The 15,587-nt window shown below is 36.1% G+C and overlaps 1 pseudogene; it reads left to right on the top strand.

The window, feature by feature from the left end:
* Positions 1–3,651: 3,651 nt before the first annotated feature.
* Positions 3,652–4,305, top strand: LOC145519096 (acyl carrier protein, mitochondrial pseudogene; annotated as a pseudogene).
* Positions 4,306–15,587: the final 11,282 nt, after the last annotated feature.

Genomic DNA, 15,587 nt, shown 5'->3' on the forward strand with positions numbered 1-15,587 from the left:
ACCACCCTTACGGCAGCAAGCGAAGAAGAACTAAAGAGCCTCTTGATGAGATTGAAAGAGGAGAGTGAAAAAGTTGGCTTAAAACTCAGCATTCGGAAAACTAAGATCATGGCATCTGGTCCCATCACTTCATGGGAAATAGATGGGGAAACAGTGGAAACAGTGTCAGACTTTATTTTGGGGGGTTCCTAAATCACTGCAGATGGTGACTGCAGCCATGAAATTAAAAGACGTTTACTCCTTGGAAGAAAAGTTATGGCCAATCTAGACAGCATATTAAAAAGCAGAGACATTACTTTGCCAACAAAGGTCCATCTAGTCAAAGCTATCGTTTTTCCAGTAGTCATGTATGGATGTGAGAGTTGGACTATAAAGAAAGCAGAGTGCTGAAGAATTGATGCTTTTGAACTGTGGTGTTGAAGAAGACTCTTGAGAGTCCCTTGGACTGCAAGGAGATCCAACCAGTCCATCCTAAAGGAAATCAGTCCTGAATATTATTGGAAGGACTGATGCTGAAGCTGAAACTCCAATACTTTGGCCACCTGATGAGAAGAACTGACTCATTTGAAAAGACCCTGATGATGGGAAAGATTGAGGGCAGGAGGAGAAGGGGACGACAGAGGATGAGATGGTTGGATGGCATCACCAAGTCGATGGACATGGGTTTGGGTGGACTCCGGGAGTTGGTGGTGGAGAGGGAGGCCTGGTGTGCTGCGTTTCATGGGGTCGCAAAGAGTCGGACACGACTGAGTGACTGAACTGAACTGAAGGGCCACATTGATGGTATTCTTAGGAATTGGGTTTGCAATGTAGTCTAGGTCCCCCTGTCGACCGAAAGAACGGTTCTACCATCTCCTCCCCCCAAGGAAGAAGGCAATTCACTGGAGATGTTTTCATCTATCCTGTTTTTCCATAGAGGGTTGGGGACAGAATTGTATGGTTCAAGTGAGCCGGTTTGTTGATTCAACAAATATGCTATGATTCAACTAATATGCTATGAACTAGGTCTTTGTTGAATGTCCTAAGAGACTGACCGAATGTTTTCCTCACACTTAAGAAAGGAACTAATCTATTATCTTCCTTCAAATTTTGTCATGAACAACTCCTTTTGACAGCTCATGGAAAACACTGGAAGTTAGTGTTGTTAAGTGTCTGAGCTGTCATGAGCGACTGCTTCCAGCTCCATCACACAAATACAACTGTAATTAATTTGATATGGAGTATTTCTTGCAATTCCCTTTCCACTATTAAGGTTTTAATTTGTGTAACCGGAATCATACTATGTATAATTATAAAATGCACTGTTTGCTTTGATGACTAAATTATAAGGCAACTTGTTTTTGAAATGTGTTTTTTGAATAGATAATACACTTTTCTACATCTACTCACCATCCTACCAAGTGTTTCTCTCTAGAGAGTCTGTAAATATACAAACATGTACATAGTTCTTTTTAACAAACTAATTACAGTACTTTTCCACATTTTTTCTTCACAAAATAATACATCATGGAATTGTTTTATCTCTGTTTTCAAAATTTTACTGAAATACATGATGTTATAACAAACAGCCTTGTATACCATCATTTCATGTAATCCATGTTCAGTTATATTTTAGAGGGAAATTCCTGGTAGAATCAAAAAGCATATGCCTTATGCTTTTTATATATGTCATAATTCTCCACAGAAATACCAACATACATTTTAACTTTCAATTGTTTCTTTCCCTTTGACTCAGTAAGATCCTTCTTATAAACATTCTTAATGCATTTAATCATTTTTTAGAAATATGCATGTATATGTGTATATAGATAAGTATAAGTTTGTGTGTGTGTACATATATATATTTTGCAAGTTGATAACCTTTGTTATAAATAGATTCTACAGCCATGTGTCCTTTTAAACATGTAAATGGTAACTAAATTTTCAGATGTGCTTCACAAATGGAGTACTTTACTGCTGGGCTCAGAAACTGAAGCACCCTCAGAAGAGGTTGGGGCCTGGCTGGAGGCCACAGATGGGTGTGTCTTGAGTGGAAGCCATCACTAACAGAGGATATCCTCACAGTTGCCAGTTGTGGATCTGTGGGTCTTGCTTCATGCACACACACACATATAAATATATCAGTGTGTGTGTGTATATATACACCTACACATATCTACATAGGGAGAATGACTAAAGAATAAACATCTGTGAACCCATCACCTAATTTGAAGAGAGAATATGTGTGTGTATATATGTATATATGTATATATATATATATATATGTATATTGCTAGTGTCTTAGATGCTTTCTACGGACTCTTCCCTGATAGTTTCTCTTCTTCCTTTCTCAAAATAATTAATATTTTAAAGTTTGCATTTATGTCTTTTACATGTATTTGTTGTCTGGTTTCTTTGTTTTCGTTTTTTGGCCACGCCCCCATGGTATGTGGAATTCTTGTTCCTTGACCAGGGATCAAACCTGTGCCCCCCTGCGTTAAAAGGGAAGAGTCTTAACCACAGGACCACCCTGTTGTCTGGTTGTTGTTGTTTTTTTTTTTTTATAAAAGTTGTCTATGGAAAAAAAAAAAAGTTGTCTATGTATTAAGGTAGTTAGTCTTTTGTAATATTAGTTGTAGATGTCTCCCAATTTTGTTTGTTTTTATGTTGCTTTTTATAGTTTTTGCAGTTTCTCAGTTTTGTGCTGTGTTTAGAAAAACCCTCCCCAATGTAACATTATTTTTTTAACCCCCCTTTTATGATTAGTTTTCTTTTACTCTTGTTGGCTGGTATCTTGGCATATGCTCCTTTCTGAATTTTAGAATTAGTATTCAATCCTTCCTTAGAATATCACTCCCATCATAGATGTTTCTTGATATTATTTCTGGCCATGTGTGAAATCTTACATTTACCCTTTTTCAGAATCTTCATCAATAGAGGCCGTTTGTTGAATAATTAACAGTCTAACCTTGGAATTTTCAATATACCTGATGCTGTAGCTGTGGATTTTGCAGAAGACAGTTCCTAATGCAGAATGTAAAGAATATCTAGCCTGGAAGAATCTTAGTGGATTTGAATGGGTTGTTTTCATTCTTAAAGAGTGTTAATACTGATTAATATAGAAAATTTGGGTTGACTACATCAATTTCTACCACCTGGAGGTAAACCAGTGTTGTTAACATTTTAATGTATTTCCTTTCAATTTATTCCTTTATGAATATATACATATTTTTAATCTTAAAAATAAATTAGGAAGAAAAAAATCAGGATTAAGATATTTAGTATTTTATGTGCTGCTGATTTCATATTATAATGTCTAAATATCTTCCTGTGTCAATACAAGTCTAAATCATTTTAATGACTGTATCGCTCCATTCTGTCAGTTTACCATAAATGAATTACCCCAAGTTTTGGTTGGATTCAGTTAAGTTACTTATAATTTTGTTTATATGTACATATGACAGGCAGTACGGCCTGGTTTCAGTCACACACAGTTCTGTGTTTGGGATGGAAGTTTCTGCAAAGTGCTTTTCAAGTGGAAGTGATAAGGAAGTAGAGACGGGAAACTTGTGGTATACCTGTAGAACAGAGTCAGACCTTGTAAAAATAATGTAGTGTTTATGACCAGTGGTGAGAAAAGATCTTACATTTAAAAAAGTGTTTCTAGTAATTATGGCGGCTCGTGTCCTTTGCGCCTGTGTCCGCCGACTTCCCACGGCCTTCGCGCCGCTGCTCAGGCTCCCCACGCTCGCCGCTGCCTGGCCGCTCAGCACTACCTTCTTTGCCGCGGAGACCCGGACAAGGCCTGGGGCTCCCCTGCCGGCTTTGGTGCTCGCGCAGGTTCCAGGCAGAGTTACACAGCTGTGCCGCCAGTATAGCGACGCACCGCCTTTGACATTGGAGGGAATCAAGGACCGTGTTCTTTACGTCTTGAAACTCTATGACAAGATTGACCCAGAAGAGCTTTCAGTAAGTAAATTCCCATTTTATAAAAGACCTGGGCTTAGACAGTTTGGACCAAGTGGAGATCATCATGGCCTTGGAGGACGAATTTGGGTTTGAAATTCCTGATACAGATGCAGAGAAGTTAATGTGCCCACAAGAAATTGTAGATTACATTGCAGATAAGGATGTATATGAATAATATATCAGACCCCTTTTCGTCACTGAAAGAAGGCTCAGAAGATGCTGGCGAGTGTCTGGCAGTGAGAACACATTTCTGCATCATTGCTGACTTTAAGAGTAATTCTGTTTAGACTTGTATTTAAATTGTCTTAAGTGTTTTTGCCCTTTGAAAATAAATCTATAAATCCAAGAAAAAAAAAAGTGTTTCTATTCAGTTACTTGATTCATGTTAAAAGAACAAATCATGCTTGGAGGAGTCCATGATGCAAAACGGTTTGTTTGGGTTTGATGAGGAGGAGCCAGTGGCAGCATGTGGGTTCAGAACCTACACAGGCCCTCATTCAGTGATGTGTAAAGTTAGACCCATCCATCAAGAGACAGAGCTTAGAGCTGTGCTTCTTGAACTGCACTGTTCAACACTAGCCACTAGCCACATGTGGCTATTTAAATTTAGATTAATTAAAATGAAAGTGAAATAAAAAATTCAGTTCTTCAGCCAAACTGGCCACATTTCAAGTACTCCATTCTTGCGACCAGTGGTCCCCACATTGGACAGCCGTGTACCTACAGAATAGTTCTATCATTGCAGAAAGCACTGTTCTAAAAGATTAAATACAGCATTTTACAAAATACACAGGGATCAGAGAATGGGTAGGAAGGATCCTATCAGAAGGGTTTTAAAAAAAATGCATTTTTTTTTTGCTTTTGGCTACAGAGTGTGGCCATCTTACTTCCTCAAGCAGGGATTGAACTTATGCTGTTTGCAGTGGGAGCACAGATTCTTAACCGCTGGACTGCCAGGGAATCCTAGACAGCTATTTTTGTAGTCCATTCAAAGATAGCATTAATAAGAAGGAGAAAAAAGAAGATTGATGTGAGGTGATGTTCAGTTATGGGGCTCTATTTTTTAATTTGGGGGACTGGGAGATAGAAATGTCATGGAGAGAAATACAGGACACATAAGGGACAGCAGGTAGAGGAGGCAAGATGCTCTGGGATTATGTATGCTCCCTGGATACTAGGGACTGCCCAGATAAGGCAGATCAAAGCAGGAACACATAGAATGAGCGTTAGAAGCATGAGTAGATCTTTGAGACAATTAGTTTGTCTTTTTTGTCTGTTTTTATTTATTTGGTTATTTATTTGAGGGACTTGTTTGTTTTTCATTTTGACTTTTATTTCTGACTGAATATGCTCAAGCCTATTAGGAAGCTATTTAAAAAAAAAATTAAAGTCTATTTTGAGTAACCCATACTTAACTGTACAGCTCCATTAACTTTTACACATTTATGTACTAGTGACTCTGCCACTTAAGGTTTTGATTCAGTTTCTAACATTCTCCAAGGTCATCTAGTGCAGCTTCTTAGACAATAACGAACCTCCTCCACGGTAACCACCGTGCTGACTTCTGCTGCACATTAGTTTTGCCTGTTCCTGAATCTTATGTGAATGCAATGATAAATACTGGTCTTGAAATATTCCATGCTATTTCTTGTATCAGTAGTTGTTTTATTATTGTTGGCATGCTGTGTAGTACCCCATGGTAAAAACAAATGATAAGTTTTTATCTATTCTCCCATTTGCAAACATTTGGATTATTTCCAATTTTTAGCTATTGTAAACAAAACGGCTATAAATGTTCTTGTGTACATTTTTTTTCATAGACACAGGCATTGATGCCACTTGGGTAGATGTTTAGAAGTGCAGTTGCTGGGCCATAGAGTTCTGAGACGTGCAAATAAAATAATGCATCCAAAATTTTATGTCCATCTTCCATCTTGGGAGTTTTATTGTTTGTTGCATGACTATGTGTGTACATAGGCATGAATACAAAAATCCCTAGCATTTTGTAAATGTCACATTAGCAACAACTAAGTAAAATAATGAAAGGGCAAAAATAATTTCATTCGTTGAGAGAAAAAAAACCCTCAAAGTTATATGATAACCAGGCATTAACAAAAAATGTGAAAGACTTGTGGGAACATTAATAATAAAGTTTACTTAACAACCTTAAAAATGGGAAGACATACCGTGCTTCTTGATGGGATACTTTGTGTCATACAAATGCCAATTCTCACCTAATTTCTAAAGTGATTCAAAATATAATCCCTTTAGGATTTTCTTCAGTTCAGTTCAGTTCAGTTGCTCAGTCGTGTCTGACTCTTTGGAACACACCAAATGGTTCTAAAGTGTATGTGCAATAATAAATGTGTGAAAAAGAGCCAATAAAAAGTATCCAAAAGAAAAACAGTGAGATGGGAACTCCCAACCAGGTATAGACAATAAATTATTCAATAAACAGTTTGGGACAGTTGGCTCTCCCTTTAAGAATAAAGTATATACCCTTGCCTCAAACTCAATAATACATTCCAGATGGATTAAGGGTAAGTGCAAACAGATTAATCCAACACTGTGGAAGAGACTACAGAAAAAAGTAGCTTTATAGTTTTGAACTAAGAAAGGCTTTTCTAAGCAAGACATAAATCCTAGATAGCATAAAATAAAGGTTGAACTATTTAAAATGACATAAAGTTAAAGACAAATGGCAAACTAGGGAAACTCTTCTGCAACATATATGACAAAGTATTAATAGTCTTAAGAGCTCCAACAAATCAATAAAGAAACGACAAGAGTCCAATAGAAAAATAAGAACACAAAAAAGTATTTCACAATGGCAGGCATCAACTACACAGTAAATATGCTTTTACATTCACTAATAATGCATGAAGTACAAATATAGGCATTAAGAAGAGGATGATTTTTTTTTATATATATTTGCAAATATATATAGCATCTTTGTGCCAAGGTCATGGGGAAACAGATACTCTCATAATTGCTTGAAGATGGTGTATGTGAGTACAACTTCATAGGGCACCCTGGAAAAATCTATTTAAATGCTTTGGTTTTGATCCAGCAAGTTCACTTCTAGGACTTAACCCATGGAAATTGTTGAACGGGTGTACAAATATGGATGACAAGGTATTCCTTTTAACATTCCCTTTAAAGAAGGGAAAATGTCAACAGGGGAATTCCTAAATAAATTATGAAATGTTATGTGACTGTTAAATAGGGGATGGATTGATGGATAGATTTTTTGGGGGGTGCACTGTTTGGCTTGTAAGACCTTAGTTCCCCAACCAGGGATCAGACCCATGCTCCTGCAATAGAAGTACAGAGTCTTAACCATTGGCCCACTAAAGAAGTTTCTAGGATGGGTGGATAGATGGATGGAAGTATGGAAAAGATGACTGAAATATATATTTGAGCAAAGTGATGAAAGTAACTTCCATAAAAACTTGTTTGTATTGAAAACTCTGGGCTAAACAATTTACATGGATCCTCTTATTTAATCTTTAGAACACTGATATCAAAACATTTATTACAAATATATCTTCCTAATAAGAACTTGCCTTAAATGAACAGTACAGTAACAACCAAGTTTTGTGAAATAAGTCTATCTTGAGATACCAGTTTTTATTTGTGAGGTTGGCAAAAATCCAAAGTTTTGACAGCCTACTGTGTTAGGGCTGTGGAAACAGGCACTCTCTTATTGTTGTAAGACTATAAAGTTTTTTATACCAACCACATGGGCATTCTTTCATGTCCTTCCTCAGGAACTTCGACTTGAAGCTTTCTTTGTACAGAGCCCAGCAGCTACTATTCATTCGTCAGAGCAAAGTTTAACCTCAACTCCTGAAGGAAGTCTTCTCTGACCTTGCCTCCCACCCCTAAGACTCCTGCCTTAAACATTCATATTACACTTTCATAGCACCTCTCTTGTTCCTGTTGTTCGGTCACTAAGTCATGTTAGGCTTTTTGCAACCCCATAGACTGCAGTACACCAGGCTTCCCTGTCCTTCACTATCTCCCGGAGTTTGCTCAAACTCATGCCCATTGAGTCAGTGATGCCATCCAACCATCTCATCCTCTGTCGTCCCTTCTCCTCCTGCTTTCAATCTTTCCCAGCATCAGAGTCTTTTTCCAGTGAGTCAGCTTTTCACATCAGGTGGCCAAAGAATTGGAGCTTCAGCTTCAGCATCAGTCCTTCCAGTGAATATTCAGGACTGATTTCCTTTAGGATGGACTGGTTGGATCTCCTTGCACTCCAAAGGATTCTCAGAGTCGTCTCCAGTACCACAATTTGAAAGCATTAATTCTTCAGCACTCAGCCTTCTTTATGGTCCAACTCTCACATCTGTACATGACTACTGGAAAAACCATAGCTTTAACTGTAGGGACCTTTGCCTGCAAAATGATGTCTCTGCTTTTTAACATCTCCTTAAATGATATTTATTCATCTATTATTTATTTTTCCCAATCAAATTCAAAATTTGTGAGGTCAGTAGCCTTAACTATCATTTCTTCTAATACTTGGCACCTAGTAGGTACAGAAAAGGGAAGGAAAGTTAGTTGCACAGACATGTCTGACTCTTTGTGATCCCATGAACTGTAGCTCACTGGGTCCTCTGTCCATGAAATTCTCCAGGCAAGAGTACTGGAGTTGGTAGCCATTCCCTCCTCCAGGGGATCTTCCTGAACAAGGGATCGAATCCCGGTCTCCTGGATTGCAGGCAGGTTCTTTACCAACTGAGCTACTAGGGAAGTCCCAATTATATTGCAATTAAAAACTATACTTTTAGTTGTGGGTGCCATTTAATTAAAATCTCAGCCTAAATTTCCTCAAGAAAATACACATCTCTTTGGGATATTTCACCTATTAGATGGATACCATAAAGGATTATGTAACATAGTGTTTTATACAGAGAAAACCCTCAAAAAAGGGGAAACTATTCTAATATTTAATTACAGTTATCATTACCAATGCAGTGTGTACCTCGTTGGCTCATGACAGATCAACAATTACGAAAGGAAAGTCATCCTTATCTGCTTCACTGTTATCGCAATAGCTATGCTCTGTCTAAACCCTTATTTCCTTAATATTTTTCTTTACAGTGACTGACTTCTTAAATGTCTACCATAGTCTGATGCTAAATTAATATCCACAAAATTATTAGTTTTTGTAATATTTTCTGCAATAAATCATTACCTAATAAAAAATGTTGCTGGTAATCACAGATAATCATCATGAGAAGGTGCTGCTTGACTCAATCTTTGGAAAATGCTGAGATAATCACTTGATATTTATCATTTCTGTTCTTTGCATGTCTCAATTGCACCTATTAAAATTATTTATCTCCGTGTTTCTCTTCATCATTAACTGGGATCTCTAAGGGCAAGGATTGTGACTGTAAATTCTATTGCTAGTGATTACCAAGATACTTTCTCTGAACAGCAGCTCAATAAATGTTTGCTAAATGAATTAAACAGCGTTTGAGTACCTACACTGATTAAGGAATGTGCTCAGCATGTTGGCAGAATTCAAAGAATAATCAGACACAGATTCGCAATTAAAAAGATAACAAACTAAAGGAGAAATAAAAAAGATAACAAACTAAAGGAGAAATACTTTTTAAATAAAAATGGATATGTTATATACATTTTATATGTATATTATGCACATACAGTTAATTTTCATGAGTGTTAATAATAGTAAAGATAAATTACTCTCAACTCTAAATTACACTCAGGCTGTATCTTAAAAGTTAAAGATGTGAATTATTAATATGTGTGTATCAATGCCAATTTAAGATTTTAAGGAAATACTAGAAAAAGTCATGTCAGAAAGAGCTGCAAGTGCAAAGCCAATGAGATGGGAAAGTGAGGAAGATGTAATGACTGAAGTTACAGTAGAGTAGAAAATAGTAAAAATGAGTTGATAAAGTTGATAATATGTGGAGTTCTTGACAGTTCATAGAAATGAAAATACGAATGTCTTTAAAATGTGAGAATGATTAACAAAATGTTTTATTTCATTTATATTTAAAAGAATATAAAGGTTACAATGTGATGTCATTTTTTGTGTTGGCTAGCATGAAGGAGAATGGTGCCCTTATCCAGTGTTAATGGAAGTATAAATTGGTATAATGTCTTCAGAAGGAAATGCACCAATATCATTAAAATTTTAAATACTCTTTTTAAATACTCTTTGATCCAGCGGTGTCACTCCTAAGATTTTATTCTCCATATGAGCAATTGCACATATGAGCAATGCTACCCATACAAAAACATTTATTGCAGCAGTGTTTAAAGTCACAAAATCCTAGTATCCTAAATATACTAATAACTGATCAAGTAAATGGAGGTCATAATTATTCAAGGAATACCTATGCCATGTTTATGAAGAATAGAGCTTTCCAAAAATTAATGTGAAATGACCCCCAAAATATCATAGATGCAAAAGATACAGAAATGTGTATAAGTTATTCCCACTTGAAGGGAGAAAAAATGATAATTTGGTGTGTGTCTGTGTGTGCACACACATTTGCCTATCCCATAAATGCATACATGCTTAGGTGGGCTTATAATAATGCTAGAAAAATACAAAAGAAATTGATAAAGTGGTAATTGCCTCTCTGGATAGAAACTGGGTATTCAGAGAGATAGGAGAGGACATTACTTTCCCTTTATACTAGCTGTTGAATTTTATAGTCCTTGAGCTAGATGCGATTTTTCAGGCAATAGTACCAGAGTGAGTTGCCATTTCCTTCTCCAGGGGATCTTCCTGACTCAGGGATCTCCTGGGTCTCCTGCATTGGCAGGCAGATCCTTTAATACTGAGCCACCTGGGAAGCTCAGAAAATACTTAGTACTTACTAAGCTCCAGGTACTTTCATAATTACTGGAGATAAAGCATCTACTCTCATAGAATTTACATTGCATAAGTACATGTTATAAACACTTTTAAATCTCATAGGACAAATATGATTAATGTAATATAGGTAAAATAAATGTGAATTTTTTAAAATTTCATCCCAAAATAAATTTTTTTTTCAATTTCATCCCTGTACATAAATACTAAAATAATTTTTTTAGCCCTTGCTAATCTAAAACTAGTTTTTAGAATAAATGAAATCATTAAAATGTATTATTTTTACATTAAGTACAAGTAAAACTATATATTTAAACTTACTTTTACATTTAACAGTTAGAAAGCCAAATCTTAAAAAGTTGGGGATCAGATAAAGGGTGCTAGAACTTGGATACTAGATTTATAAGTTTAAGAATGAAAAACTCAAATTTGGTGGGTTAAGTGAAAGATTATTGCAGTAGTTTTGTTCAAACAAGTTTTATGAACCTGAATGAACAAAAGGGACAGCATAGGTGAGGCAAGAGCAGCAAAGAGAGGGAGCCCAAATGGAATGGTTCAAACTTCATGTTTGGAGGTTTAAAGGACAAGGTCCCAATGGTGATCCTGAAGATGTGTCTTTGATATAGGATGCGCTGGAATAGGAGGGAGAATAAAATGTTGAGCCCGGTAATTTTGGAAGTGTTCTGAGACTAGAAGACTTTTGTTTTTTATTAACAAAACTTAAATAGTAAGCTACAAGGGAAAACAAAAATTAGAGTAGAACTACATGGCTTCTGTAAACTATATAGATTATGGCTTAGTGGTAAAGAATCCACCTGTAGGAGACTCCAGTTCGATTCCTGGCTTAGGGAGATCCCTTGGAGCAGGAAATGGCAACCCACTCCAGTATTCTTGCCTGGAAAATCCCATGGAGAGAAGCCTGGTGGGCTACAGTCCTCCGGGTTGCAAAAGAGTCAGACACAACTTAGTGACTCAACAACAGCAACAACAATAGATTATTAGGTCAAAATAGAAATGATCAGGGTTGTTTATTTCACACATCTCTTTCAGATCAGCTAATTAAGGTCATTAAAATACCTTAACGTGAATATGGTTTGTGGTGTATCAGGAGGCTTGCAATTGCTGAGATAGTATTCCATACACGATACACTAGCATTGTATTTACCGTGATTGTTCTTGCTTGGTTGATTGAATTAAATTCCTTTTTATTTTATTGAGCTGTCTAATTGCTCCATTATAATTTCTATGTATTTCCCCAAAGACTAGTTTCTTTACGATAGAAGACAATGAAGTAGCCCACAGAGATAAGCAAAAGTATAGGCATATTATCCTCCTTTTAGTTGAAGAAGAAATGTATTTATTTTTATTATAGTTTAGATTGGATGGGGAGGTGAATTCTATTAAATTAAACCACAGAGAAGTCACATAAATATGGATGGAGAGGATGTTTGTTAGGAGACTTTCCAACTGTGCCAAAATCTGAGAGGAGAGAGGAATAGCAAAACTGGAGAAGTGCTGTGAGATGGCCTGAATCATTAATATCCTTAAACATTACAGTCCTTGAAAAGCTTGCGGGCATTGGGTGCCCATGCAGTTGAGCTCATATAACATAAAAGACAGATACACTTTTTTTTCTGTTGCTAACTCTACGAATTACATTGTCGATGGAAAAAAACAATTGCACAGCCTAAAAATTGAGAATTATATTTTATTTTTGGTTGACTTACTGAGGATGTAAGCCCAGGATACAGCCTGTTAAAGAAGACTGAGGAACTGTTCCAAAGAGGCGAGGGAGGAGCCAAGACATATAGGGGGGCTTCCCTGGTGGCTCGGATGGTAAAAAATCCGCCAGCAATGCAAGAGACCTGGGTTCGATCCCTGGGTTGGGACGATCCCCTGAGAAGGGAATGGTTACCCACTCCTGTATTCTTGCCTGGAGAATCCCTCGGACAGAGGAGCCTGGTGGGCTGTGTGGTCCATAGGGTCACAAAGAGTCGGACATGACTGAAGTGACTTTGCACACATGCACGACTAATGAAATCTTTACATCTCACTTCCACATTACAGGAAATACAGATGATAAAATTAAATGATATCATGAGGAAATAGGACAAACCTAGAAGGTGGAACATTATAGTGACTCAGTCTCTTCAATGTCAATATAGTTTTAAAGCAAAGAGGGGCTATTCTAGATTAAAATACACCTTAGAGGCATAACTAAATGAGAAAGTTTGTCATTTATTGTATTTAGATTTAAATAAACATCTTCTTGTGCCAGAAAATAAAGACATGAGCAGAAACCAGGGACATGTCACAAGGACATAGAAATCAACTTGAAAGCACTCCTGCTTGTGAAATTTGGAGCAATCTGAGCATCCTAAATGAGCAATGATAGAGAAGTATTAGAAAAAGTCGATGTGATACATTCATGAGTCCATACTGGCAGGAATAAGTGAAAAAGGAAGACAGTTATTTCTTGAAGAAAAATTCCAACGAATAATGATTTTTTAATCACTATATTATACCCATTCCCATAACTGATTCTGATAAGGATTATCAATGAACTAAAACTGTTGAGTGAGATTCTTGGGGAGCATGATCTTCACACAGTATCAAAGTATCAGCCAAATGATAGCTTATTAATTACAAAGATAAAACGTATTTTTTAAAGGTGAGGGCTGGAAGACACCATTTTAACATCCTCAGTAGCCAAATTTTACATCCTCAGCTGACATAAATTTTCTGACCTGACATACACACCACCTGTGTGGTATTCCTGCCAGAAATGTTTTATCATAAATGAACCTATTTGTGAAGAAACCATTGTAAAAATGCAAATTGAGAGAAATGCTGTAAAACAACTGCTATTTAAAAAGTTTAATGTCAAGACTTTCCTGGCAGCCCGATGTTAAGATTCTGTGATTCCACTGCAGGGGGCTTCGGTTTGATCCATGGTAGGGTGACCAAGATCTGGCATGCTGCACAGTGTGGATAAAAAATAAAAACAATAAATTAAAAATAAATAAAAAGATTAATGTCATAAAAGACTTAAGAAACCCATGTGTCAGCTCAGCCTGGTAAAAGAAAATTACCCATACCAATAAGGCTCCTACACCCCTTCCTCAAAATGAAAACATCCTGGAAGCTGAAGCACAGATTCGAAAAGCAAAAAAATAAAACCAAAAACCTACATTTTCCAAGAAGTTATTTCTTCATTAACCTATTAAATCTAATGTCTCACTGACAAAGAATATTCTTAATGTGACCCAGGTCACCATCATGTTACTGCTGATTGTTAAACCATAGTCTTCAGATTTTAAAAATATTTCTATTTTGGGTTTTCTCTTATTGTAATTTAGCTATGAAATAAATGAATATAATTGCATTCACCTTTCATTTCTAATTCTTCATGATATTTTTCAGTCCTAAAGCTTTTTTCACCTCGGGTCGTGGTTTGTCAGGTTTTATAATCTCTGAGTATTGTCAGTGTTGCCTGTGTGTGGATTCAAAGACCTCTAGGGAAAATCTAGGTCTGCAGACAGGCATTGGTGATTCAGGAAGTGCTGTTCATTCCTGCAAGTGAGTATTGAACCAATGCCCCATCACAAGAGGTGCTATTGTTTTGAAAATGACATAAAACAGAGGTTTTAACTTTAGTATGAGGTTCTTTCATAAAAAACACCCAGAAACTGCCTCAGTTTCAGATTTCATGAGCAATCTTAAGACTTTTCTAAAACATATGTACAAAACTTAATACTTCAGAAGAGGAGAGGGACTTTATTGAGTTGCAAAGGTATCTTTAAACCTGATTGCTTTTTCAAAAGGAAAATTCTGGTTTTGTTTTTTTCCTGAGTATAAAGTTAGATAGTTTTTGTATAAAAAAATCCAGAAATAAAAGTATAAATGAAGTGAAAATTTCATACACAAATCTCATCCTTCAGTGACAAGAATTGTTAGTATTTATCCAATGTATTCCTCTAAAGCCTAGTAAATAAAGAAAAAGAAAAAATCTTGCCTTTGTGTTGTGTGGAGTATGTTTCAGGATAACCAAGGAATTACTTCTCGACACAAAGATTAACAAGAGATGTTTATATTGTTATCTAATTCTGAATTTTTCAAAATGATTCTCATTTTGCTCAGGAGCTTTTTTTTGTTTTTTAATTAATTTATTTTTTAATTGAAGGATAACTGCTTTACAGAATTTTGTTGTTTTCCATTGTTAACTTACCAGACAATGTTTTAAATCAATCACCTGCCAATGATTTTTAATTAATTGCATTATCAGCATACCATAACCTATATGATATTAAATATATTGAGGCTTTCTTATAAATTTGGTGTAACATTCTGTGTATGCTTGAAAAAAATTAATGTTTTTTCCAGAGTATAAAATTCTTTTTATATCTAATATTTCAAACATTTTTAAGGTGTTTTTTTCCCCAAATATGGGTTCACCTTGAAAATCATACCTATTTATCCCCAAAACCTAACAAATATTTTGGTTATATATTTTAATAAAAGTAGATTCATAGAGGTTTTACGAGAAAAACAACCAGCCTTTAATGTCTAATTTATTGGTATAGTCACCACCCAGCAGAGGATTAGCATACATAGCTGTTCCTAATACATCTCTCGGATGTATCTCTCGGATGTACCCTCTCTATCCTAGCTCATTAGTTTCCAGAGTTGGTCAGATCTCCAATTTATCACTTTCCCTAGATACATCATGAATTCCAATCAGTTTTACTGAGGTTAGGAGAAAAATCCCTCTCCC

Source organism: Giraffa tippelskirchi, chromosome 8, assembly GCF_054371585.1.
Source record: "Giraffa tippelskirchi isolate mGirTip1 chromosome 8, T2T-mGirTip1v1.2.pri, whole genome shotgun sequence".
Taxonomy (NCBI): domain Eukaryota; kingdom Metazoa; phylum Chordata; class Mammalia; order Artiodactyla; family Giraffidae; genus Giraffa; species Giraffa tippelskirchi.